The 27,012-nt window shown below is 39.0% G+C and overlaps 5 non-coding genes across 5 annotated transcripts; 3 read left to right on the plus strand and 2 right to left on the minus strand.

The window, feature by feature from the left end:
• The first annotated feature begins 1,534 nt into the window (after positions 1 to 1,534).
• Positions 1,535 to 1,616, plus strand: trnal-aag (transfer RNA leucine (anticodon AAG)). The gene has a single exon. It is a non-coding gene; the product is annotated as a tRNA-Leu (tRNA).
• A 1,017-nt stretch (positions 1,617 to 2,633) lies between these two features.
• On the minus strand, positions 2,634 to 2,707 carry trnat-agu (transfer RNA threonine (anticodon AGU)). The gene has a single exon. It is a non-coding gene; the product is annotated as a tRNA-Thr (tRNA).
• Positions 2,708 to 4,385: 1,678 nt separating this feature from the next.
• Positions 4,386 to 4,467, plus strand: trnal-aag (transfer RNA leucine (anticodon AAG)). The gene has a single exon. It is a non-coding gene; the product is annotated as a tRNA-Leu (tRNA).
• A 1,013-nt stretch (positions 4,468 to 5,480) lies between these two features.
• Positions 5,481 to 5,554, minus strand: trnat-agu (transfer RNA threonine (anticodon AGU)). Its single transcript has one exon. It is a non-coding gene; the product is annotated as a tRNA-Thr (tRNA).
• Positions 5,555 to 24,388: 18,834 nt separating this feature from the next.
• On the plus strand, positions 24,389 to 24,460 carry trnaa-ugc (transfer RNA alanine (anticodon UGC)). Its single transcript has one exon. It is a non-coding gene; the product is annotated as a tRNA-Ala (tRNA).
• Positions 24,461 to 27,012: the final 2,552 nt, after the last annotated feature.

Below are 27,012 nucleotides of genomic sequence, written 5' to 3' on the forward strand. Positions count from 1 at the left end.
ATCAAAGGAAAATGTTGTATTAGCACGAGCTGCACAGGCTCTGAATCAGACCATTTCAATTAGTCTGATCAGTGCAGGACAAGTTAATGTAGAATTATTGCTTTGTCTATCTCTTGTTTGTATATAAATGAATGTCTCTGAAAACTTAATGTTAGTTTTTAATTTAGTTTTAGTTTTACGATGTAGGTCATGCGTTGACATATGCACAAACACACGAAATGTCTCATTCCTGATTCAGCTCATGCTCCATAGGAGAGAAAAGATTCCTCCTGTTTCTCGTACAACCATATCAGAACAGAAGCCCGTGTCACCCAGCTCTGATTCAAGATTGAGTCGCATCTTCAACATTTTGTTTTTGTTTCTGATCATTATTTTCTTTAGTTATGATCAATATTGAACTTTTTCTAAATAAAACAAAAATAATCAAACATGCAGGTAGATTTTTTTTAAAAGTATTAGGAGTTGACAGGGCGCTCCTTCGGAATAGTCGTCAGAAAATGTGAGAAAAGGAAAGTTACGTAAACTCTCACACACAGCATTAATATTGGAATCTGATCATAAAAAACTAGCTGTCTCCCCGTCGGTAATCAAACCCCAGATTCCCGCGTGACAGGCAGGAACACAAAAAACTTTACTAACTAGGAGCGTTTGCTAGCTATTAGGAGGCATTTACTCTTAATTATGTAACTGTTTTGGGTTTCGACTTTAATTTTCCCAATACCAGTTTTTTACAAAAGTAAAGGCACACGGCACATCACGTCCGAGTTTAGTGACAACTACCTCAGAGATTGTAAGCTGGGTAGTTTCAGATCACTTTTTTTTAAAGGTTCAAGCAAACCCGAATACCTTTGCAAGAGACATTTCAGAATCGCAGTCAAATCCAGTACGATTGCTGGATCCTTCGAATTCGACTGAACTATAGCACAGATCTGCAGTCCACGATTAGAATACTGTAGCTGTGTTGTATAAGCTATACCACCCAAAATAGTTCTAAAACAGGAGATGCATCCTTGTTTAGGAATGTGGTATAAAGTGAAATGGTCTGGGAAGAGCCCTACGTTTGAACAGTTCAAAATAGACGTAAAGGGGTATTTACGGACTCTTTCGAAATGTAAGAACAAGCTGTGCGGACCTTATCTTTATTTACCTTGTGTAATCGTTTTTCATAAAGTGTAATTGTATTATAGCATGTGCCCCTGACGATTTTCTTGATACGTTATATGTGCTCTTGTTTGTATTGTATGTAGTTTTGTTGTTCAAATAAAACGTAAAAGACTCAACTTTCCGGATGCGGCTGCTGTAAAAATAAAATGACATCAAGGGTGCTGTACGCAGAGGTCTGAAACCTGCTCCACAGAAGATCTTTATCCAGAGGTGTTAAAGAAGTCGAGATCTCACCATGAGAGGGGAAGCATCTCAGAAAAAGCAGGTGCAGTCGGTTCCACGGTCATAACGCCACTAAGTCGGGTGACAAGAGCAAAACCCACCCGACCTCCTCCGAGCAAGTAATGAGACAAAGAGACAGCGCACAGCGGGTAGCGTGGCCGAGCGGTCAAAGGCGCTGGATTAAGGTTCCAGTCTCTTCGGAGGCGTGGGTTCGAATCCCACCGCTGCCAGGTGCTTCTGTCAGGACCCCCTTTCAGCTGACTTCAGATGAAAGGGAGGGAACTGCTTTTTGGCAGTCTCTCGAGAAACTAAGCTTTTCTCGTGTTTAAAGATACTTTCTCAGCTTGACATCAAGGCACAAAACAAAAACGTTCTTGCGTCCTCTCACCCCAAAAGCGCTTTGCCACTTTTTGTGTTATGCAGGGAACAACGTCTGCCCAGATCACTTTTGTGTCAATGCAAATCGTAGTGTGCCCTCCGTTTTAATGTTGGCTGTGCTGGCGTGCCGCTTCTGTCTGTGAAAATTGAATGTTCTGCTTCTTCACACCGAATCGTTGGCGGGGGTTGAGCTTGTTAAATCTTTGCGCATAGCGCTCCTTTGGAAGTACTTTGTCCAAGTTCAAAAGCGATCGTGGCATTTACTTCATGCGTTCAAGAAGCATGCCTCGCACGACAGATTTAAATGGGGAATGGAGCCTGCTTCTTGCTGTTTTTCCTGTGGTTGCAGTTACAAAGTTGATCGTGCTTTCACATTCTGTTAACAGTATTCACTGGCTGAGCTTTATCAGTTGGTTCGAAAAGGAATCTCTGCTTCGGTTCCAGAAAAGTCATCTGTAGTGTGTTTTTTTCCGTGCCCATGGCAGTCTTTTAGAGCTGGTAGTAATGGTGGCGAAGTTAATTTTTTATCCTCTTTAAAAGAATAAGGACGGGCTGGGGCGAGCTGCATTTACCACTCTTTCAGCTAAACGCCGAACTCGCGAACTGATTACACTGCAGAGCCACAGGCGCCTCGCTTTTCTCCATTCTCTGGGTTAGGGTGAAAAAAAAACACTGCTGGTATTAGCTGGCCTGCTGGGAGTACCTCTTCTTCACTGATAAGCAAGATTTGTGTTTCATCTTTCGCAAGCTGTATAGATTTCTTTCAAAACAAGTTGTTCCAGAAAGGAAACGAACACTTGCATTCACCTCAATTAAAAGGCATGGGATTTGCCCGTAAGGATAAATTCTGTACAGTAAGACAGGAAGAAAGGCACCGCTGGGAATCGGACCCAGGATCTCCTGTTTACTAGACAGGCGCTTTAGCCAACTAAGCCACGGCGCCGGCAAAGGGCCGTCCTTTGACGGCCACTTGGACACGTCTCAACTGCTCTGAGACATCTGCGTTCGGTGTGCACCGAGCCTGCTCGCCTTGCAAGTTGCTTCATTTACATGCGATAGCTCCACCACTAAGAGAAAGGATGAGAAATGGCTTTTATCTGGCACTTTTCATGTCAGAGGATCTCAATCTGCTTTCCGTGTACAAGAGGATGTCCAACTCATGTAGCTAAAGACGTAGACGACAGTGCTCCACTGAAATCTTGATCTCACAACCCTCGGCATGACTCCGCTGTGTTCTGCTTTAGACAAAGGGGGGAAAAGACTTCTTTCATCACACGTTTTGCACTGTTTACGGTGTTTGCAGTGCTCTTTCTTAAATGAAATCCAGGAATCGGCACCATATGAGGTGTGACTAGATAATATTGGAACAAGTAGCCTCGCCATTCCATGCGTGACGTGAGCAAAGTGTAATTCCTGTCTTTATAGTGTGCTTGTTAGAGACTTAGCTGGCACCCAGAGCGCTTTAAATCAGGGAGTCAGCAGCCCAAGAGAAGAGAGCTTCCTTCGTCTATGTTTTTTGCGTGAAGGGGGGAAACAATGCGTGTGCTGCAAACGATCTTAGTATCGAAGTGCCGTCCCACATAACCGATCCGAACAATCTGCTTTACAGAGGAGCACTGCCGGAGCTTATCGTTGGCAAACTGAAGACCAGGCCGACCTCTTCTGTGACTCTTGAACACTGAATCTCAAGGTTGTGAATTCAAGCTCCACGCTGGCGGGAAATTCCATAGGTAATGATCACATTTTCTTGCATGCTAATCAAAAGAAATATTAAGAAACTTTTCCCGATACCAGTTTTTTACAAAAGTAAAGGCACACGGCACATGTGTGCCACATCACGTCCGAGTTTAGTGACAACTACCTCAGAGATTGTAAGCTGGGTAGTTTCAGATCAGATCACTTTTTTTATCAAAGGTTCAAGCAAACCCGAATACTTTTGCAAGAGACATTTCAGAATCCCAGTCAAATCCAGTACGATTGCTGGATCCTTTGAATTCGACTGAACTATAGCACAGATCTGCAGTCCACCATTTGAATACTGTGGGTGTGTTGTATAAGCCACATGGCCAAAATAGTTCTAAAACAGGAGATGCATCCTCGTTTAGGAATGTGGTATAAAGTGAAATGGTCTGGGAAGAGTCCTACGTTTGAACAGTTCAAAATAGACGTAAAGGGGTATTTACGGACTCTTTCGAAATGTAAGAACAAGCTGTGCGGACCTTATCTTTATTTACCTTGTGTAATCGTTTTTCATAAAGTGTAATTGTATTATAGCATGTTCCCCTGATGATTTTCTTCATACGTTATATGTGCTCTTGTTTGTATTGTATGTAGTTTTGTTGTTCAAATAAAACGTAAAAGACACAACTTTCCGGATGCGGCTGCTGTAAAAATAAAATGACATCAAGGGTGCTGTACGCAGAGGTCTGAAACCTGCTCCACAGAAGATCTTTATCCAGAGGTGTTAAAGAAGTCGAGATCTCACCATGAGAGGGGAAGCATCTCAGAAAAAGCAGGTGCAGTCGGTTCAACGGTCATAACGCCACTAAGTCGGGTGACAAGAGCAAAACCCACCCGACCTCCTCCGAGCAAGTAATGAGACAAAGAGACATCGCACAGCGGGTAGCGTGGCCGAGCGGTCTAAGGCGCTGGATTAAGGCTCCAGTCTCTTTGGGGGCGTGGGTTCGAATCCCACTGCTGCCAGGTGCTTCTGTTGCGACCCCTTTTCAGCTGACTTCAGACGAAAGGGAGGGAACTGCCTTTTGGCAGTCTCTCGAGAAACTAAGCAAAGTGTTTAAAGATACTTTCTCAGCTTGACATCAAGGCACAAAACCAAAACCCTCTTGCGTCCTCTCACCCCAAAAGCGCTTTGCCACTTTTTGCGTTATGCAGGGAACGACGTCTGCCCAGATCACTTTTGTGTCAATGCAAATCGTAGTGTGCCCTCCGTTTTAATGTTGGCTGTGCTGGTGTGCCGCTTCTGTCTGTGAAAATTGAATGTTCTGCTTCTTCACACCGAATCGTTGGCGGGGGTTGAGCTTGTTAAATCTTTGCGCATAGCGCTCCTTTGGAAGTACTTTGTCCAAGTTCAAAAGCGATCGTGGCATTTACTTCATGCGTTCAAGAAGCATGCCTCGCACGACAGATCTAAATGGGGAATGGAGCCTGCTTCTTGCTGTTTTTCCTGTGGTTGCAGTTACAAAGTTGATCGTGCTTTCACATTCTGTTAACAGTATTCACTGGCTGAACTTTATCAGTTGGTTCGTAAAGGAATCTCTGCTTCGGTTCCAGAAAAGTCATCTGTAGTGTGTTTTTTTCCGTGCCCATGGCAGTCTTTTAAAGCTGGTAGTAATGGCGGCGAAGTTAATTTTTTATCCTCTTTAAAAGAATAAGAACGGGCTGGGGCAAGCTGCATTTACCACTCTTTCAGCTAACCGCCGAACTCGCGAACTGATTACACTGCAGAGCCACAGGCGCCTCGCTTTTCTCCATTCTCTGGGTTAGGGTGAAAAAAAAACACTGCTGGTATTAGCTGGCCTGCTGGGAGTACCTCTTCTTCACTGATAAGCAAGATTTGTGTTTCATCTTTCGCAAGCTGTATAGATTTCTTTCAAAACAAGTTGTTCCAGAAAGGAAACGAACACTTGCATTCACCTGAATTAAAAGGCATGGGATTTGCCCATAAGGATAAATTCTGTACAGTAAGACAGGAAGAAAGGCACCGCTGGGAATCGGACCCAGGATCTCCTGTTTACTAGACAGGCGCTTTAGCCAACTAAGCCACGGCGCCGGCGAAGGGCCGTCCTTTGACAGCCACTTGGACACGTCTCAACTGCTCTGAGACATCTGCGTTCGGTGTGCACCGAGCCTGCTCGCCTTGCAAGTTGCCTCATTTACAGATGCAGCCATTCAAAATGCGCAGGCGATACCGCATTATTTTCAGGTATGCTGTACGCAGTCTACCGCAAGTTACCGGTAAATACCGCAAGTTACCGGTAAATACCGCTAGCAAAATAATAGTATCCGGAATTTCCGCAAGGTGGAGCTAATAAAGCTCAACCTCTCATGTTTGAGCTGTAGCCATCAAAGTCTTTAACGAAGATATTAATAATAGTATTAATAATAAATGACCTTGGACAAGCTGTAAACTCAAAGTATTGCCCTGGTCCACATTCTTTTTTTCATTGACCGTCTTTGTAAAAGTAACACCACAGCATTTCGCAATCACACATTTTTTTCCAATCATGCAAAGTACAGTAATTTTTGAGAATCGATTCACCATGCCTTACACATGCTCATAAAAGAGATTGATTTAGGAACATAATCATATTACCGTATGCAAACTGTACTGTATACAGTATGTATATGTATATTTAATGTCTTAACTGTGCCCGTTTAAGTATTGAATATTCATATCTAATTTTACCACTGAAGGGAAATCTTAGTAGCTGAGCATAAAAAGAATAGGAGCATACTGCAACGCGTGTGAAGGCCATAAACGATATTAATTTTGGAACATAAACATACAGTATATGGCTGGTCTCGGTACTTTAAAGAAAACATACACGAAACATGGTTTCATTATGACCAGAATCTGTCTTGAGATATTTTTAACTTGATTTACAGTATTTGAGAGATATGTCTTAACACCGATACTACAGTGCTTAAGTACTGCTCACGTATATGTTTCTAGGTTTATATTATGCATTTCATACGGTCAAATTACTTTTGAGCAACTAATAAGAAGCGCGAAACGGTATGCGTTTTAGTTTCGTTTTGTGCTGGGACCCGTGGATTGATTAGAGATATCAAGTACATACAAGTCATTTTTTAAATGTTGTAGCTCGTCTTGAAAAAATGTTACGAGTACATCATCTATCAACAATTACACAGGTTCTGTTTCCATATTGCGGATTTTGGTTACGTAATATTATTTTCTAGATTTCACGTTGTGAATATATGATTTGGGCAAACAGAGCCGCAAAGAAGTACATTATGGGTTGTTGTTTTTTTTTTGCAGTTTTATCTAGAACAAGCGATGCTTAAACCTTTGTCTGATTCTTGTGAAACTATCCACACGACAGTTACAGTACCTAGGAGTTGACTTCAGTGATGTCACTGATGGGATGTTTCTAAAAATCCATCCTCTGTAAAACATCTTCTCTAGTTGTCCTGCATATGTATTCACTAATGAAGCTGTGTGTTCTGAGCCTGGATCTCTACATTTCTGTATGAACCAGCTTAGAGGGCTAAAGACAGCTTGTGTTTAAATTGAGTGTAAGGCAATTTATGCTTCTAAAGTCATGGTCAGCATTTATTATTGTACTGTGCTGTAAACTTGTTCTGTGCCAAGTCACATTATTTTATAGCGTTTTTATAGCGTTATCAAATCCGGTGGCGCTGTGTGTTAGTTTCCTGACTCCCATGTCACATGGTCTGTGATTGAAACCTGTAATACCGGTTTAATTCGTCACAGCCAGCACTCCGGTTGTAAAGTAGAAGCAGGCGAGATTTCCAGCGAAAAACACCTCCCCCTTCTTCAGGTGTGAGGGTCTTCTGCTCAGAATGAAACGCTAAAATGTAATGTAGGCTCTGAATGGGTTCAATTGTGATTTGGGCTTGATTAAGGTCGCTGCCTTTCATCTAAAACCCTACTTGAATCCTTCTAAACTAAAAATCAGTGTTAGTGAGTTCTAAATAAAGAGGTATCCAGGTAACAGTGAAACGGGCGGACAGTCTGGGGAGATCGCCCGTTTTCCATGTAAATGGTTCCCTGGTTCCGCACCCCTTGGTGTTTCTCTCGCTCTCTCTTGGGTCACCTGATCATTAGCTCGAAAGATGTGAGTGCTTTGTGTATATTCTAATGGTAGTGGGGGCAGGGTGTGTGGGAACAGGTTTGATTGAAATTGCATTGGAGATCTATGTTCTTCACACCTGAAACATTTTCTCTGAAAGCATTTTCTTCGCAGTTTAACCGATCTTGTTACAGCATGTTACAGTTTACTATTATTAACCATATTAATTTTAAGTGCTTAATGTAAAATCTTGTAAAAATATATTTTCATTGTTCAAATATACATTAAGTCTGACTATCATATAATAAGTTAAATACAAAACTAAAGAAAAAATAGGGTTAAATATAATTCAAAATATTTTGCTAACAATGTTAACTGTTTATGAATAATAAAATGTATTAACTAAGGAGTAGGATGGCACAGTTGTTAGTATGTTTTTTGTTTTGTTTCTTTTTCATAAATACAACAGTAGTACCTGATGTCTCAGTGGCTTTCAAAATTAAATTATGCATCCAAACCTGTGAACTAGAATGATAACTAAGATATCTATCCATTTATAATGGTGGCAAAGTGGTTAGCATTGCTATCTTGCAGCACTGGGGTCCTAGGTTCAATTCCTGCCATCCTGTGTGTGTGGGGTTTACATGTTCTCTCTGGGTTACATGGTTTTTCTCCATATGTGTGATATGACTCCCTCTCGCACTCCAAAACATACTGGTAAGTTAATTGGTTTATGGGAAAACTGGCCCTGGTGTGTGTGTGTTTGTGTATGTCTGTCCTGTGATGGACTGGCGCTATGTCCAGGGTGTATTCTGCCTTGTGTCCGTTGCTTACTGAGATAGGCTCCAAATCCTCTGTACTGGATAAAGAGATTAGAAATGGAAGTAAAGGCACTGTGTGGATGGAACTATACACAGTGTTAGAAACCCACTATGAAATGGCAGCATCTCACTGAGAATAAAACATTTTATACTGCTGGCTTAAGGAAACAGCCTTTCCACCTCTCTTGCACATCAGTATCCATACCTAGTTATTTAAACAAATTGCCTCTAATTATAAACATCTTAATATGCTGGCTCTGTGGATCCGCATCAGCTATGTTTGCCCATTCCTTCAATTCATGTGCATCCAACACACAGTTCAATGCCAGCAACTACACATAATCTAAAATACAATCCTTATTTCAGTATCTATGTAAACATATAGTCTGTTAACTTCATCATCTTCATCAAAAGTATGCCTAACCCCATTAGGAAGTGTTCTTGTTATAAGTGTATTCCTCAGCTTTCCCCAAACTATCTTCTTCTTGCCAACATCTCTAGTCTTTTATCCTGCAATAACTCAGTCAACACTTAAATCTCCAAAAGCTGCTTGTGTTAATTTCTTTAAATCACAAATATCATGTGTAAATACTGGGCATGTAATACTCTGCATTGTGGAATAATAGTTTATTTTAAAGGGAACTAGAGAAACTAAGAACTAGAGAAATCAAGAAAGGCTTTTTTTCTAGAATTAATAAATGCACATCCTGTTCACTGGGGAAATTAAATCCACACTGAGCAATCTTCAATATGTTCAGAATATGACAGCAAGAATCCTATCAGGGATGCATTACACCTGTTTTCAAGTCCTTGCACTGGTTACCTATCAGATTTCGAGTCAACTTCAAAATCCTTATCCTCCTTATATACTGTCCTACAACTGTTATTGTTGATCTCCGAATTATTGTACTTGACATGACTTCATTCAGCCTTTCCTGAACGTCTATGACAGGCAGAGAGAGTGCTGTTTCTGGTGTGATCTTTTGCAGCTGACATTTCACTGTTTTAAACGAACAAGAAATTAGATTGCTCATAAATCACTTATTCTATATAAACACAGCGTAATTGCCCTCCGAAAATCTTCTTTTTCTTGTTCGTTTTAGAGACCTTGATCGAAACTGATTTTAGATGTCAGAAAGGATTTATTTTCTCTGTATTTCCTACATTGCTTTGTCGAGATTTTAACTTTATATCTAACTTTATATCTAGGCTCAGATTTCAACTATAAATCGTACAGTAATTAATAGCAGTAAATACTGATGTTTATACATAAAAAAGTCATGCCTTGGAGTATGGACCCCCAAAGGAATGCCATAGACTCAAACTGCAAAATAAACACATACAGAAAGAAAGTATTTGTATTGTAATTGCAAATCCTGGTACTGTATGAGTGATTGGTATGACTTTCCTCATTACAAATCTCTTATTAGAATTTAAATTTCTCTGTAACTCCAGGTCAGAACAGAGAAAATGTAACTGCCTTAAGGAGTTTACGATTATGAAAAATAGAAGGATAAGCATGATACGTATGTCTTCTGTCATTTTCTAAGTCATGTTACTGAGCACCAAATCTTATTGAGAATATGAATCCATTTAAGGTTTATACCATTAAAGTAACGGTTTATTCCATGCTGAAAATGTTTGTACCAGACTTTTTTGAGGCCTGTTTAATTGTGTCTGAAGTCTGATGTTGTAAATTTTATTGTTAAAAAGATCCATGAAAATGTCACTACTAAAGTTAGCTGGTACTGTTGGTACTGTAAGTGGCAAGTAGAGCTCATATTTTAGATTTTGTGTAGTTGCTAGCGTTGAACTGTGTGTTGGATGCACATGAATTGAAGGAATGGGCAAACATAGCTGATGCGGATCCACAGAGCCAGCATATTAAGATGTTTATAATTAGAGGCAATTTGTTTAAATAACTAGGTATGGATACTGATGTGCAAGAGAGGTGGAAAGGCTGTTTCCTTAAGCCAGCAGTATAAAATGTTTTATTCTCAGTGAGATGCTGCCATTTCATAGTGGGTTTCTAACACTGTGTATAGTTCCATCCACACAGTGCCTTTACTTCCATCCATTTCTAATCTCTTTATCCAGTACAGAGGATTTGGAGCCTATCCCAGTAAGCGACAGACACAAGGCAGAATACACCCTGGACATAGCGCCAGTCCATCACAGGACAGACAGACACAAACACACACACACCAGGGCCAGTTTAAATCTAACCTCAGAACCTTTCTTTTCAGAAGACTTAGTGTCTGTATCTGCTTCATTTTCTAATTTTGGTAGCACCTCTAACTGCTTGTCTTTCTTATATGCATTTACTTTGTAATCTGTGGTCCTTTTATCTGTTTTTACATCTACTGTATTGCTTTGAGATGCCACCTTTAATGGTGATATATCAAATAAAGTTTTTTATTATTGTTATAGGGAAACATGATCAGATTGTCCCTGGTTCAGAAAAAAAGATCTAAAGTATACTAGTTTGTCACTCTTCTAATTCCCTTTGCTAAATGACTTTTCATACTAATCTGATCAATCTAACTGCCAGTTTTCTGTGCTTTCTCTATCCTGCTAGATTTGCAATTATTCTGAAAATTTTCATCTTGAAATAACTCATTTCTAAATACCTTTTTCACTGTTAACATCTTGCAGCAACTCTGCGACAAAATATACACTCTGACAGTTCATCCTGCTACCAACATTAAATAAAACAAATCTTAAGATTTCTATATTTATGTCTTTATTTAGTGGTTTCATTAGTGACAAAGGCTAAACTTTCTTGGAAAAATGTCTTTTATGTGTTGCAGAAAAAACTGACTTGCTTTAACAAAATATGTTTACAAATCCTTTCACCTGGCATTTTCATAGTTAGAAATTATGGAACGCTCTGTTAAAAGCAAGGGAGTTTTTATGTCCGTTGCAGTTCTTTTGCAACATGAATATAATTATATCGTTATTAATTTCTTGAGATACAGATGCAGCCATTCAAAGTGCGCGTCACAGACACGTACCGCAGGTGACGTCGCTCAGTATGACGCAAGATGACGCGTGGCACCGCAGTAAGTGATTGGTTGACCGACAGGGGCACTCGTGGTCCGTTGGTCTGTCGTAGAAAGACTTAAAGTAAAAACGTCTTTGCTGTGCCCGTTGTAGATATTGAATTTTACCACTGAAGGGAAATCTTAGTAGCTGAGCATAAAAAGAATAGGAGCATACTGTAACGCGTGTGAAAGCCATAAACGATATTAATTTTGGAACATAAACATACAGTATATAGCTGGTCTTGGTACTTTAAAGAAAAAAATACACACCGGTATTCCATTTCTCCCTAAACATTGTAAGCTTCGAAGTCTTTAACTAACGTGATACCGGAGTCAACAAGCATACTTTTAGAATTTGATTAAAAGGGAATATAATATGGAATCGCGTATCTCAAGAATTTAATAACGGTATGATTATATCCGTGTACTGCGGCAGGGCTGTGTAGGGCTGTTTCGCCTGCCTGCTCCAGCGAGCTGACTGTAGCCGACTGGTCTAGGTGCGTGCCTGCCAACGGGCAGGCTGTGTGCTCGAATCCAGCTGGACCTTCTAGTTTTATTTATTTATTTTTTAATCGCGTAACATAAACATATTACCGTATGCAAACTGTACTGTATACAGTATGTATATGTATATTTAATGTCTTAACTGTGCCCGTTTAATTGAATTAAAAAAAATTATTTAACACGAACATTAAGCTGTTTACATCTTCCGCCTGAGAACAGTCACCCGTTGCTACCCAACGCAGAATGGTGATTGGCTGACACCATCTGACACCCCTCTGATTGGAGAAAAAAGACGTGCTGGTTTGCTATACATACTGTAACAGGAAGAGGATTTCTTTCTATTCAAAACGTGTATTTTAAAAGTTTAAGTAAAAACCTTACAGCGTACACAGATTTCTAAACTGATCAGGATCGTTATCTTTGTCTTATGCATAATAATATTCACCGCTCTGTGCAGCAAATTAATAATAAACTTTATTTTATATAGCGTTTTAAACGAATAAGTAATTAGATTGCTCATAAACCTAATCACTTGCTTTTTCTTTTTATTTAGGCTCAGATTTCAACTATAGATCGTATTATTAATAACCATAATAACAACCAACCAACAAAAACAACCATATAAACATAATACCAACCAAAAACATAGATAACAACCACAATACAAAATCAAATATATCAAACCATTTTACTCTCGCAAAGTCCTCCAATTATCATAATCCCGCCCCTTATGCAAAACCAAACCTTCCTCCCATCCCAGTTTATCCTGTTTATCATAAACAAAATCCACCTCAATTTTCAACATAAAGCATTACACAAAATCAATACCTCAACACTCCATACTCAACAACGATAATTCACAAACAGCCAGAACATGTAACTACACATTCCCAAACAGACCTAATTTCCATAGCCCCGCCCCTTATGCAAAACCAACATCCCTCCCCTGTTCTCTCTCTCCCCTGGCGGTTGTAATTGTTTTTATTTTCAAATAAATTTTAGCAAAGTCATGCATTTTAAAAATCTTAAGATTTTTATATTTATGTCTTTCTTTAGTGGTTTCATTAGTGACAAAGGCTAAACTTTCTTGGAAAAATGTCTTTTATGTAAACCATGTTTGCTATTTATTCATTCAGGGCTAAAATATGTTCATTGTATTCTAATGAAAGAAGGGTTCCTTTCGCCGTAGTCGGGAGCCTAGCCTTTAACTAGTAAGTACTGTACTTACTGGGTTTTTGAGGGGGGGGGGGGGAGTGTCTTTCGCTGGAAATCTCGCCTCCTACTTTGAAAATACCCGTGAGACGGTTCAATTCGTCACAGCCAGCACTCCTGCAGAGAGGGGGGTTGTACTTGGAGTGTATACAGTACACGCGTTATGCTCTTCGTTAATGTCTAAGCCGGAACATATCATTATATCTCATTTTGTATTTCTTAAAAAAAATCGTTTTCCCAGCCTAACAGTATTGTTTTTAACCTGTAAATTTGCTGGACAGAGAGGTGAACATTATTACACAGAAGACAAAGATAGCGATTTACGTTGCATTGTGTATCGTGCTGCTTTAATACAGTTTTAAATAATTGGAAGTCTAAACAGTATCAGCTTTATTTATGGGTTTTAAATAAAGGTGATTTAAACGCGATTTAAATCAATATAAATGTTTATATTGTAACGCATAGGTGACTATTCATTGTTATTAAAATGACTTAAATTCGATCATGTTGTGATATTTAGAAATATACATTTGTTTGGTGCGAGTGAAGTTTTATTTAATCTCTGAGCCATACTGATTCTTCTGGAAGCGAGTTTCCGCCAGGGAGTAAAAAAAAAACACACTATGGTATTCTCTCCAATGCAGTGCAGTTAAAAACATACCTCTGATGCTGCTCCTAAATGAATATCGTTTATGACCATCAGAGGCTTTATGCTCCTTTTCTTTTTTCCAGTGGATTGAACAGGGAGAGGCATTTCATGATGTACTTTTCACTGATGAAACAACAGTGGCTCTGGAACAGTTTTCAACCATGTTGTTTTATAAAAAGGGGAGATATGTACACGTTACTGAAGCTAAAAGTTTAGCCTTTGTCACTAATGTAAACACTAAATAAAGACGTATAGAAATCCCTACGTTACAGACTGTATATGGCTGGTATTGGTAGTTTAAAGAAAAAATACACACCATTATTCCACTTTCTCCCTAAACATTTTAAGCATCAGAGTCTTACATGTGGTTATTTATTGCATAATTAAATTTTGAAAGCCACTGAGACATCAGGTACTACTGTTGTATTTATGAAAAAGAAACAAAACAAAAAACATACTAACAACTGTGCCATCCTACTCCTTAGTTAATACATTTTATTATTCATAAACAGTTAACATTGTTAGCAAAATATTTTGAATTATATTTATCCCTATTTTTTCTTTAGTTTTGTATTTAACTTATTATATGATAGTCAGACTTAATGTATATTTGAACAATGAAATGAAAATATATTTTTACAAGATTTTACATTAAGCACTTAAAATTAATATGGTTAATAAAAGTAAACTGTAACATGCTGTAACAAGATCGGTTAAACTGCGAAGAAAATGCTTTCAGAGAAAATGTTTCAGGTGTGAAGAACATAGATCTCTAATGCAATTTCAACCAAACCTGTTCCCACACACCCTGCCCCCACTACCATTAGAATATACACAAACATTCGCGTTTCATTCTGAGCAGAAGACCCTCACACCTGAAGAGTGCTGGCTGTGACGAATTAAACCGGTCTAACTGGCTTCAATCACAGACCATGTGACATGGGACTCAGTAAACTAACAGCGCCACTGGATTTGATAATACCTAACCAAAATCCGCAATATGGAAACAGAACCTGTGTGATTGTTGATAGATGATGTACTCGTAACATTTTTTCAAGACGAACTACAACATTTAAAAAATGACTTGTATGTACTTGATCTCTAATCAATCCACGGGTCCCAGCACAAAACGAAAGTAAAATGCATACCGTTTCGCGCTTCTTATTAGTTGCTCAAAAGTAATTTGACCGTATGAAATGCATAATATAAACCTAGAAACATATACGTGAGCAGTACTTAAGCACTGTAGTATCGGTGTTAAGACATACCTCTCAAATACTGTAAATCAAGTTAAAAATATCTCAAGACCGATTCTGGTCGTAATGAAACCATGTTTCGTGTATGTTTTCTTTTTCATCTTGAAATAACTCATTTCTAAATACCTTTTTCACTGTTAACATCTTGCAGCAACTTTGCGAGCAAAATATACACTCTGACAGTTCATCCTGCTACCAACATTAAATAAAACAAATCTTAAGATTTCTATATTTATGTCTTTATTTAGTGGTTTCATTAGTGACAAAGGCTAAACTTTCTTGGAAAAATGTATTTTATGTGTTGCAGAAAAAACTGACTTGCTTTAACAAAATATGTTTACAAATCCTTTCACCTGGCATTTTCGTAGTTAGAAATTATGGAACGCTCTGTTAAAAGCAAGGGAGTTTTTATGTCCGTTGCAGTTCTTTTGCAACATGAATATAATTATATCGTTATTAATTTCTTGAGATACGCGATTCCATATTATATTCCCTTTTAATCAAATTCTAAAAGTATGCTTGTTGACTCCGGTATCACGTTAGTTAAAGACTTCGAAGCTTACAATGTTTAGGGAGAAATGGAATACTGGTGTGTATGTTTTCTTTAAAGTACCGAGACCAGCCATATACTGTATGTTTATGTTAAGATTTCCCTTCAGTGGTAAAATTAGATATGAATATTCAATACTTAAACGGGCACAGTTAAGACATTAAATATACATATACATACTGTATACAGTACAGTTTGCATACGGTAATATGTTACGCGATTAAAAAATAAATAAAACTGGAAGGTCCAGCACCTTCCACCTGGATTCGAGCACACAACCTGCCCGTTGGCAGGCACGCACCTAGACCAGTCGGCTACAGTCAGCTCGCATGAGCAGGCAGGCGAAACAGCCCTACACAGCCCTGCCGCAGTACACGGATATAATCATACCGTTATTAAATTCTTGAGACACGCGATTCCATATTATATTCCCTTTTAATCAAATTCTAAAAGTATGCTTGTTGACTCCGGTATAACGTGAGAAATGGAATACCGGTGTGTATTTTTCCTTGTGATATTTTAAGCTCTAGTTGAATGATAGGTGTCGCATTTTAAATCATTTTCGTAGTTAGAAATTATGAAACGCCCTGTTAAAAGCAAGGAAGTTTTTATGCCCGTTGAAGTAAAACAAAATGCCTGACAAAGTATGGCTTGGACAGATTCCAAGTGCTTGTACAAATGTGCTAAAGAAATTATACTTTGAGTATACAGCTTGTCCAAAGTCATCCATTATTAATACTATTAGTAATATCTTCGGTAAAGGCTTTGATGCATAAATATTTCTGATAAAGGTAGGTTGTGTACTTTTGTCCAACTGAGCAATCTTGCTTTCATAAAATATACCAACATTTTAATGACTGAAGATTAACATGCTGTAATACACTGTTCAAAATTAAAGGCTCAAATGCTGTACATGAGAGGTTAAGCTCCCCCTGGCGGTTTTACAAGGTGACGCCGGATAGTTTCCGGCAGAGCGTCAAATGATGCGCGATTAACCACGTGACACTGCGTGATACCGCGACACGCCCACCGGGGTATGCCGCAAAATAACGCACCCATTTTGAATGGCTGCATCTGTACGCGATTCCATATTATATTCCCTTTTAATCAAATTCTAAAAGTATGCTTGTTGACTCCGGTATCGCGTTAGTTAAAGACTTCGATGCTTAAAATGTTTAGGGAGAAATGGAATACTGGTGTGTATGTTTTCTTTAAAGTACCGAGACCAGCCATATACTGTATGTTTAAGTTCCAAAATTAATATCGTTTATGGACTTCACATGCGTTGCAGTATGCTCCTATTCTTTTTATGCTCAGGCACTAAGTAAAAGGAGATGCTTCATATTGCTTGACTAATTTTAAAAACTAAGTTAGAAATGCAGACGCTCCCTCGGTACGCTGCTCTGGTGCGCCGGCTCTTACACAGTGCCTGTCTGCCGTAAGCGTTACAATATACATACCCAACACTGCTTGTACCCATCTGTCATGCAAATAAAACACCTTGAATTGAACTGAGGGGAGAGGGGGGAATACTAAAGCCAATACTGGCTCAATACCCTCGATGGGCTTTGACGTGCTAATGCGTTGGTTTAACAGTCCGGGTGTGGCAGGCTTCCAATGTCAACTCGACTTGATTGGAAGACAATGAACGTATTTTGTGATATTTAGAAATATAAATTTGTTTGGTGCGAGTGAGGTTTTATTTAATCTCTGACCAAGGGAAACGTTTCATTTTTTCAAAGAAATGTTTGTTAAAAAATAAAGTCATAGTTCTATGGGATTCAATCACAGACCATGTAACATGGGAGTCAGGAAACTAACACACAGCGCCACCGGATTTAATAACGCAATAAAAATGCAATAAAATAATGTGACTAGGCACAGAAAAAGTTTACAGCACAGTACAATAATAAATGCTGACCATGACTTTAGAAGCATAAATTACCTTACACTCAATTTAAACACAAGCTGTCTTTCTGTATGAACCTCTAAGCTGGTTCATACAGAAAATGTAGAAATGCATTAGCCTGATTATGATTAAAAAACACATAATTAAACACGCGTTTGCGATTTAAATCAGAACACGATTTAAATCAATATAAATGTTTATATTGTAACACATACTGTCCAGCCTCCATTTCTCTATAAAAATTTACTCTGTTGCACACACACACACTAGAAGCAGGAACCGCTGTCAGAAGGGAAGATATGTTCAAAATATCGCAAATATCGATCATGTTGCGATATTTTGAAATATAAAAGTCAATTGATTGTCCATAATATCGCTATTCTATTTTTTCGAAGAAATGTTTGTTAAATGAAAAGTCCAGAACCAGCTGGCTTCGAGCACACAACCTGCCAGTTGGTAGTCACACACCTAGACCAGTAGGCTACAAGACAGGTCGCATGAACAGGCAGGCAAAACAGCCCTACACAGCCCTGTCGCAGTACACGGATATAATCATACCGTTATTAAATTCTTTAGATACGCGATTCCATATTATATTCCCTTTTAATCAAATTCTAAAAGTATGCTTGTTGACTCTGGTATCACGTTAGTTAAAGACTTCAAAGCTTAAAATGTTTAGGGAGAAATGGAATACTGGTGTGTATTTTTTTCTTTAAAGTACCAAGACCAGCTATATACTGTATGTTTATGTTCCAAAATTAATATCGTTTATGACCTTCAGATGCGTTATGCTCCTCTTCTTTTTATGCTCAGCTACTAAAATTTCCCTTTAGTGGTAAAATTCCATATAAATATTCAAAACTAAGTGGATTGAAATGTGCACAGTAAAGACATTGAATGATTAAATCTTTTCACTACCAACCAATGCACCACGAGTGCCCCTGTCGGTCATTTTGGCCAGCCAATCACTTACCGCGGTGCCCTACGGTGCCCTGCGGGTTGGTTACTGCACTGCGGGTTTTTACCGCTCATTTTGAATGGCTGCATCTGTACATGCGATAGCTCCACCACTAAGAGAAAGGATGAGAAATGGCTTTTATCTGGCACTTTTCATGTCAGAGGATCTCAATCTGCTTTCCGTGTACAAGAGGATGTTCTACTCATGTAGCTAAAGACGTAGACGACAGTGCTCCACTGAAATCTTGATCTCACAACCCTCGGCATGACTCCGCTGTGTTCTGCTTTAGACAAAGGGGGGAAAAGACTTCTTTCATCACACGTTTTGCACTGTTTACGGTGTTTGCAGTGCTCTTTCTTTAATGAAAACCAGGAATCGGCACCATATGAGGTGTGACTAGATAATATTGGAACAAGTAGCCTCGCCATTCCATGCGTGACGTGAGCAAAGTGTAATTCCTGTCTTTATAGTGTGCTTGTTAGAGACTTAGCTGGCACCCAGAGCGCTTTAAATCCGGGAGTCAGCAGCCCAAGACAAGAGAGCTTCCTTCGTCTATGTTTTTTGCGTGAAGGGGGGAAACCATGCGTGTGCTGCAAACGATCTTAATATCGAAGTGCCGTCCCACATAACCGATCTGAACAATCTGCTTTACAGAGGAGCACTGCCGGAGCTTATTGTTGGCAGACTGAAGACCAGGCCGACCTCTTCTGTGACTCTTGAACACTGAATCTCAAGGTTGTGAATTCAAGCTCCAGGCTGGCGGGAAATTCCATAGGTAATGATCACATTTTCTTGCATGCTAATCAAAAGAAATATTAAGAAACTTTTCCCGATACCAGTTTTTTACAAAAGTAAAGGCACACGGCACATGTGTGCCACATCACGTCCGAGTTTAGTGACAACTACCTCAGAGATTGTAAGCTGGGTAGTTTCAGATCAGATCACTTTTTTTTATCAAAGGTTCAAGCAAACCCAAATACTTTTGCAAGAGACATTTCAGAATCCCATTCAAATCCAGTACGATTGCTGGATCCTTCGAATTCGACTGAACTATAGCACAGATCTGCAGTCCACCATTAGAATACTGTGGGTGTGTTGTATAAGCCACACGGCCAAAATAGTTCTAAAACAGGAGATGCATCCTCGTTTAGGAATGTGGTATAGAGTGAAATGGTCTGGGAAGAGTCCTACGTTTGAACAGTTCAAAATAGACATAAAGGGGTATTTACGGACTCTTTCGAAATGTAAGAACAAGCTGTGTGGACCTTATCTTTATTTACCTTGTGTAATCGTTTTTCATAAAGTGTAATTGTATTATAGCATGTACCGCTGACGATTTTCTTGATACGTTATATGTGCTCTTTTTTGTATTGTATGTAGTTTTGTTGTTCAAATAAAAAATAAAAGACACAACTTTCCGGATGCGGCTGCTGTAAAAATAAAATGACATCAAGGGCGCTGTACGCAGAGGTGTGAAGCCTGTTTCACAGAAGAACTATATCCAGAGGTGTTAAAGAAGTCGAGATCTTGCCATGAGAGGGGAAGCATCTCAGAAAAAGCAGGTGCAGTTGGTTCCACGGTCATAACGCCACTAAGTCGGGCGACAAGAGCAAAAGCCACCCTGTTTTATCCAGGCAGGTAATGTGGCTCAGTGGTTTAAGGCTCTGGCTTAAGGCTTCAGTCTTTTCGGAGGTGTGGAATCCAATCCCATTGCTGTCTGGTGTTTTTGTGTTAGAACCACCTTCCTACTGTTTAGGAATCCAATGGGGGGACATGTGTTTTTTTGATAAATGGAGCAAAAGCTATTTTATCAGCTTAACATCAAAGCAGGGAAAAAAAATGTTTCGTCTTTTCAACACAAATTCTCGTTTCCACCTTCAGCAGGGAAGTTTGTCTACCAAGATCACTTTTGATTCAGTGAAAATCACAGTGTGCCCTCAATTATGATGTCGGTTGTGTTCCTTTTATCGTTCTGCGTCTTCAAGTCGAGTCGTCCTCAGAGGTAGAGCTGATAAAGTCTTTCTGCATAGCGCTCTATCAGAAATAACTTGTCCAAGTTCAAAAGAGATCGTGGGTTTTACTTCAAGCGATCACAAAGCATACCTCACATGTCAGATCTAAGTGGGGAATTGATTCTGTTTTTTTTATGTTCTGCTAGAGTATCTATTGGCTTGCCTTTATCAGCTGTGTTGGAAAGATAATCTGTGCTTCGTCTCAGAAAAAAATCATCAGTACCGTCATTTTATTCTGTGCGTATGGCTGTTATTTAAAGTATATAAAAATCACGAGTTCATAGATTTCTCCAAATATCAACGACACCTTGTAAACCTGTGATAAGAATTCCTTCAATCCAATAGTTTCACTCCAGGGAAAAGGCAGGGAAACATAGAGAATTCTTATTTAAAGACAACATCCGTATTGGATTGCATGTAAGCAGGCATCACTCAGAATTCCTAATATGATTCTGAATTCAGTTTTGCAGTTCTTTAGTGTTTTACTACTTTCAGAGAGTCCTTTATTGACCTTGCTGAAGCAGAGAAGCGACATAATCACAAATGTGACCAGTTTTTTTGCTGTTTCTGGTTAATAATGATTATTATTTTGTATTTTGATTAGTATTTTTCGTAGCATTCTTCCTCAGCTTTTAAGTTATTTGGTGAGCAAGAACCACTGAGAACGAGTCTGAATGTGTGAGCCCATTTCAAAAAATAAAAAAAATAAGTTATATAAATCAAACCTTTTCTTCTGTAGTAATTTCATTTGATATTAAAATTAGTCCTGATTTACAATTTTTGGACATGGTTCATCTTAAATAATTTTGTAATAAGTTTCAGTTTAGGAAAATCATGCCCAGAAGCTACCAAAACTGGTAATGTTCACATAATGTGTAATGCAATAGCAGCAGTTGGGGTGGGAAACAAAAGGCATCTTTTGGTATGAATCCTAAAACTTCATAGAGGGCGTTCTAGGATTTCTTGCTTCAGATAAAGCTGTCAATACAACATAGATTTCTACTCAGTCAATATCAGCAGTGTTATCACTACCAAACGCTAAATATAGATCCTGGCAATACTTCATGAGTTGTTCATTAGAAAATTGTTTATGTTTTTTTTAACATATTTTCAATACCAGACAAAAAGTCGAAAGTTTCAATTTCATGCAACTGATGAAATCTCTCTTCGATGGAAGTTATAAGTACAGTACATCCAAAATACTGCGGAATCAATCAAATTTACATGTTTCTTGTGGATCCAGAAGATCATTTTGAGACTCAAAACATGCCTGTCTTTTCTTTTTTCGAGGACGAAGGAGTAGCAGCAGGAGTAGCAGTAATGGCAAGAACATGTTTAGAGTTCAGCACTTCTCATTTCTAATGCGGAGCCATCGACTCGGAAAGCACCAGCCCCGATAAAATAAATTGCAGAATTGCTGCTTACACGCTTTGAATTGCTGGCATTCTCTGAAAGCGTTCCTTTTTGAGGGTTCATGAAATTCCTCACATTTGAGCCAACACTAAAATATTTCATTCGGGGTCACCTAATTCATAGTGCAAACCGAATCTACAGGGGAATGCTGTGGCACATGAAGCCGTTTGTTATTCTGTTGTGAGGTGTGAGGGGCGGAATGCAAATCGAGTTGGTGAATAGAAAATGAAACAGGAGTCACTTCTTGAGCTACAAATTCCAAAAAGTATGAAAACCTGTGCATTTTAACAGTGCAGAATACTCACAAATTGCACTGAGTTGCTTGCTTTCTTCTGCTGCTTTTATATTTCAGTCATTCACTGTCAGCTAGCACTGGAACAATTCAAGAGAGGTAAAAACAGAAGCGGTCAGGATTTGAACCCACGCCTCCATTTGGAGACCAGAACACCCAAGCCAGCTGAAAAAACACACATCTTTGAGTCTGGCGCCTTAGACCACTCGGCCACCCTGACAAGCAAAAGCAAGTGGTGTGCTGAATGCACCAGTAGTTGACTAAACTGAGATTCTTCCCTGAAATTATTTGCTTGCGAAGAGCCAAGTTGCCTTGAATGGATCTTGGAAATCAAATATACGGATGGATTGTTATTCGGTTGTGAGTTTTGAGGGGTGTATTATAAATTGAGTTGGTGAAAAGGCGCTTTATGTTAGTCTGTCGGGAGGCTGCACAAGGTGTTTAGAGGGAGAACTTCTAAAAGACCGGCCCTCTATGTTTAACATCAAGGCAGATTTTTTTTTTCTCAATGGAAATGCTCTTTGGCGCTTTCAGCTTTACGTAGGGAACAACGTCTGCCGAGATCACTTTTGAGCCAGTGCACATGGTAAAGTGCCACCAATTATATTTAATATTGGCTGTGGTAGCGAGCTGCTTTTGTTTGTGAAGCTTTTACTTCTTTAAGCTGAATCATCGGCAGGACTAGCTTATTAAATCTTTGCTCATAGCGCTCCATCAGAAATACCTTGTCCATGTTCAAAAGAGATCAGGGGATTTACTTCATGCTTTCACATAGCATACCTTACACGAAAGATTTAAATGGGGAATTGATTGTGCTTCTTGATGTTGTTCCTGTGGTTGCCTTGGTTACAATGGTGAACTTTCTTCCATGTTCTGCTAGAGTATCCACTGGGTGAGCTTTATCAATTGGCTCGGATAGGTCATCAGTGCTCCGTCTCCAGAAAAATAATCAGCACTGTCTTTTTTCTGTGCACATGACCGTCTTTTAAAACGTGATTATGAAATCACGAGTTCATTGATTTCTCCAAATAACAACAATACATTTTAACCCAGCGGTTAGCATTCCTCCAATCCAATAGTTTTACTCCAAGTAAAAAGCAGCGCAATATATAGAGAGATGATATTCAAAGATTTCAACATTCTTATTGGATTGCCTGTATGCAGATATCGCTCAGAATTGCTAATATGATTTTAATTCAGTTTTTCTCTACTACTTTCAGAGTCTTTTATTGACCTTGCTGAAGCAGAGAAGTGACATAACCACAAATGCGACCAGTTGTGCAGCTGTTTCTGGTTAATAATGATTAATGCGGAAAAAAAACAGCTCCTTGCATTAAGAGCAAGAGCAACCAACGCGCTTGCTTGTTGAGTTGGGTATTTTCCGAGCTACTCTTTTGCTCCCTTTTTGACCAAGACACAGATGTGTGCTGATTGGTTGAGAGTTTGGCGGGCATTGGAGACCCACGTGGTGTTACCACGCCCTGGCAATCCCTGATTGGTTGATGAAGGTGAGATATGAGTCACTTACTCCTGACACTTAGGAATGCAGTCCAGATGTCCATTCGGCACTCCCTAGACAGATAGGTGCCAATGGATGACCATTGATCATGATAGCCAGGCTTAGCTAAGTGCATCTCCGTTTGGGAACTGTCCCTTATCAAAAGAAAACATCTTTAATCAGCCTGCATGAATACTTTCTCTGTGGCTGCACCACAGAGAGGGAGAGTGAGATGGGGCCTCATTTAGGAAAGCACAGCAACGCTTAATTCTGTCTTATTAACAAGCATTGCCGCTAGAGCTGTAAACTTATTTGGCGAGCATGGACCTCTGAGAAGGAGTCTGAATCCATCAAGAAGACAGGAATTCTAATATCGCACTGCCGTCTTGTGTACAAAATATTTGTTCAGCTCTAACGTCTGTGTGCGTTGACAAGGCATCTCAAAAGGATGTATTAAATAAGAAAATGATCCTTTCTGTTACCATTCCTGTAGTTGGAGCATTGTTTCACCCTTTTACGTTCTACAATATTTACAGACAAGGTTTTATCACTGGAGTTGTACAGAACAAGTGTGCATCAGTCCATGAAAATCATCAGTACTGCTGTTTTTCTATGCATAGTTTAATCAAGAGCACTTAAAAGATGCAAAAGATGGATTGTGTTCTGTGAGCACCTGCACATCTCTAAGTCACTTCCACAGCCTTTTATGTGGGGGATGTAGCTCAGTGGTAGAGCATATGCTTTGCATGTATGAGGTCCTGGGTTCAATCCCGGGCATCTCCAAGTGCTTTATGTTACTGTGCTCACATTGCTGTCTTCTGTTGAGTGAGAACTCTTTGCTCGTGCTCATAGAGAGCCAGGTTTACACAATTAAACTCGAAGTGCTACAGTGTTCTCTGCAGTTTTAAATGTACCTCCAAAGCATTTAGTTCTGTTAACTACCAAAGAATGTGAACTAATTTAAAGTCACATTCAGGAAATCCAGAGAACGTCTTCACACTTGTCATGGCTGTTGCAGAAAAACCTCACCCGGGATGTTGAATCTCACCCGGGTTTTCCTGAGAGATCATTCACCGAGCGAGTCCTCCATCTGGATTCCGCACTGAGCTGAAAGCTGCGCGAATTCCTCATTGTGTGTCCTGTACTGTGTAGCACAGTGACAAGAACGCCTTGAGTGTTTTTTTCCGGATGTGAAGGAAAATGCAAAAGAGCATGAAAAGTATTGATGGCATAAAATATCCATGGTACAACTCGAGAAGGAACTGACGGACAAAACAATGCCATTTGATGATTACAAGAGAAACACAACCGTCCGAACATGGGCTTGGATCCTGAATGCTTGCGTTAAAAGACAAAGCAAAGGATATAACCTGTAAATGTCTTCATGTCTTACAGTTTATGAAATAACACAATTGCTTCCTTTCTTAATAATTTCTTACTATTGATAGATGGTTTTTTGAATTTTAACAGAATCACAATTACAGACATTTGGGGTTAAACTGTTATTCACATACTCTAACGAAGAGAAACGTTAGTGTCTTCCGGTTTGTGAGCCCATTTCTCAAAAAATAAAAAAATAAGTTATAAATATTGAATTGTTCTATTTTGTAGGCTTGCATAGTCATTCATATTTCAGTTAAACATTTTCTTCTGTAGTAATTTCATTTGATATTATATTAATCCTGATTTACAATTTTTGGACATGGTTCATCTTAAATAATTTGTAATTAGTTTCAGTTTTGGAAAATCGCGCCCAGAAGCTACTAAAACTGGTTATGTTTGCATAATGTGTAATGTAATAGTAGCATTTTGGGTGGGAAAACAAAAGGCATTTCTTGGTATGAATCCCAACACTTCATAAGCGGCGTTCGAGGATTTCTCGCTTCAGATAAAGCTGTCAATACATCATAGATTTTTACTCAATCAATATCAGCAGTGTTATCGCTACCGAACACTAAATATAGATCCTGGCAATACTTCGTGAGATCTTCGTAAGAAAATCCAAAAAAGGACAGAAGCAATCAACGTTTCTTTTGGATCGAGAAGAGGATAATTATGAGACTCAAAATATGCCTGTCTTTTCTTTTTTCGAGGACAAATGGATTATTGAGGTGTAAAGTTGGGTTCAAAACCAAAGTCATCTGCTATTGCTGCTGTTTCTTTGATAGTTTCTTCAAATCCTTCAATTGATCATTGATATCGAGGAATAATATTATACAAATTGTGGTTTTCTGTTAATTGCCAATTTTATTGTTACATCTTCGTTTACAGATGTCTTCCATGTATCACAAGGTATAATAGTCGCCGTGTGTCCTCAGCTAAAATGTTTTAAAAAGTACGACAAAAGTACAATATGCTTAACAACATTTATGGTTATATCTATATTAAAATGAAGGTAAATATACCAAGATATTAAAAAACAATTGTACAGTCCTAACCTAATAATGCTTGTGAAGTTTTCCAATAAATCTGAACTGTAATTTTGAAATATTATTGCTGAGAATGCAAAGAGAATACAAAGATCAAATTCAATGAGTGAAAATACAAAAGTAGTTCACTAAACTGAGTTTCTTCCCTGAAATGATTTGATTTGCTTGCGAAGCACTAAGCAGCTTTGAACAGATCGCGGGAATCAAATATACAGATGGGTTCAGAGTGTGCTTTCCAACTTTTGTGTAACATTTTCCTTTGATAGGGCAGAGTTGTCTTCACAATCTGGGTTACATAAAAAGGAGTGACGTCAGTACAAAACAGCTTTCCTTCTTGGGGAACAACGGTTGTGTTCCATATTTCTAACTCTTTTGGTTTCAAGATCTCAATTTAGTGTGAAACATAAAAGCCAGCTGGATAAATCTCTTACACGTCATTTACAATGGTCTTTCAACTAATAGCCCGTGCAGGGCTCAAACCTCAGCTAATGGTACAAGTTGCGTAAGGCTCTGCAACTTGCAGGTAAGAAACTAACCTGTGCTTCTTCATTTTATACACAGTGAGCTATATTTGCGAGCCTACTACCCGCTGCGGGCTCCGTATTTAATTGTGGTACAAGACCGGCTGTGGAGATGAAGTGAGACTGGTGTGTACATTAAAAGGCTCATAGTGTCCCTGAGAGGGCTCAAACCACCACCCTTTTGGTTAACAACCGAGCCACAAAAACCCATGTACAGCTTAACACTTCTCAGTCTCGGTGAAAGTTATACACTCCGTAAAATTTCCGGAGGTTAATTTGTTTTTAAAGGAAAATCACCAACAGCGGCCGAGATCTACTGGAGTTTTTCATTCTATACTGCGATTTCTGTAGGGTACCCTGTGAAAATACGAAATTTGACGAGAAG

This window comes from Atractosteus spatula, unplaced genomic scaffold (genome assembly GCF_055471065.1).
Source record: "Atractosteus spatula isolate fAtrSpa1 unplaced genomic scaffold, fAtrSpa1.hap1 Scaffold_159, whole genome shotgun sequence".
NCBI lineage: Eukaryota > Metazoa > Chordata > Actinopteri > Semionotiformes > Lepisosteidae > Atractosteus > Atractosteus spatula.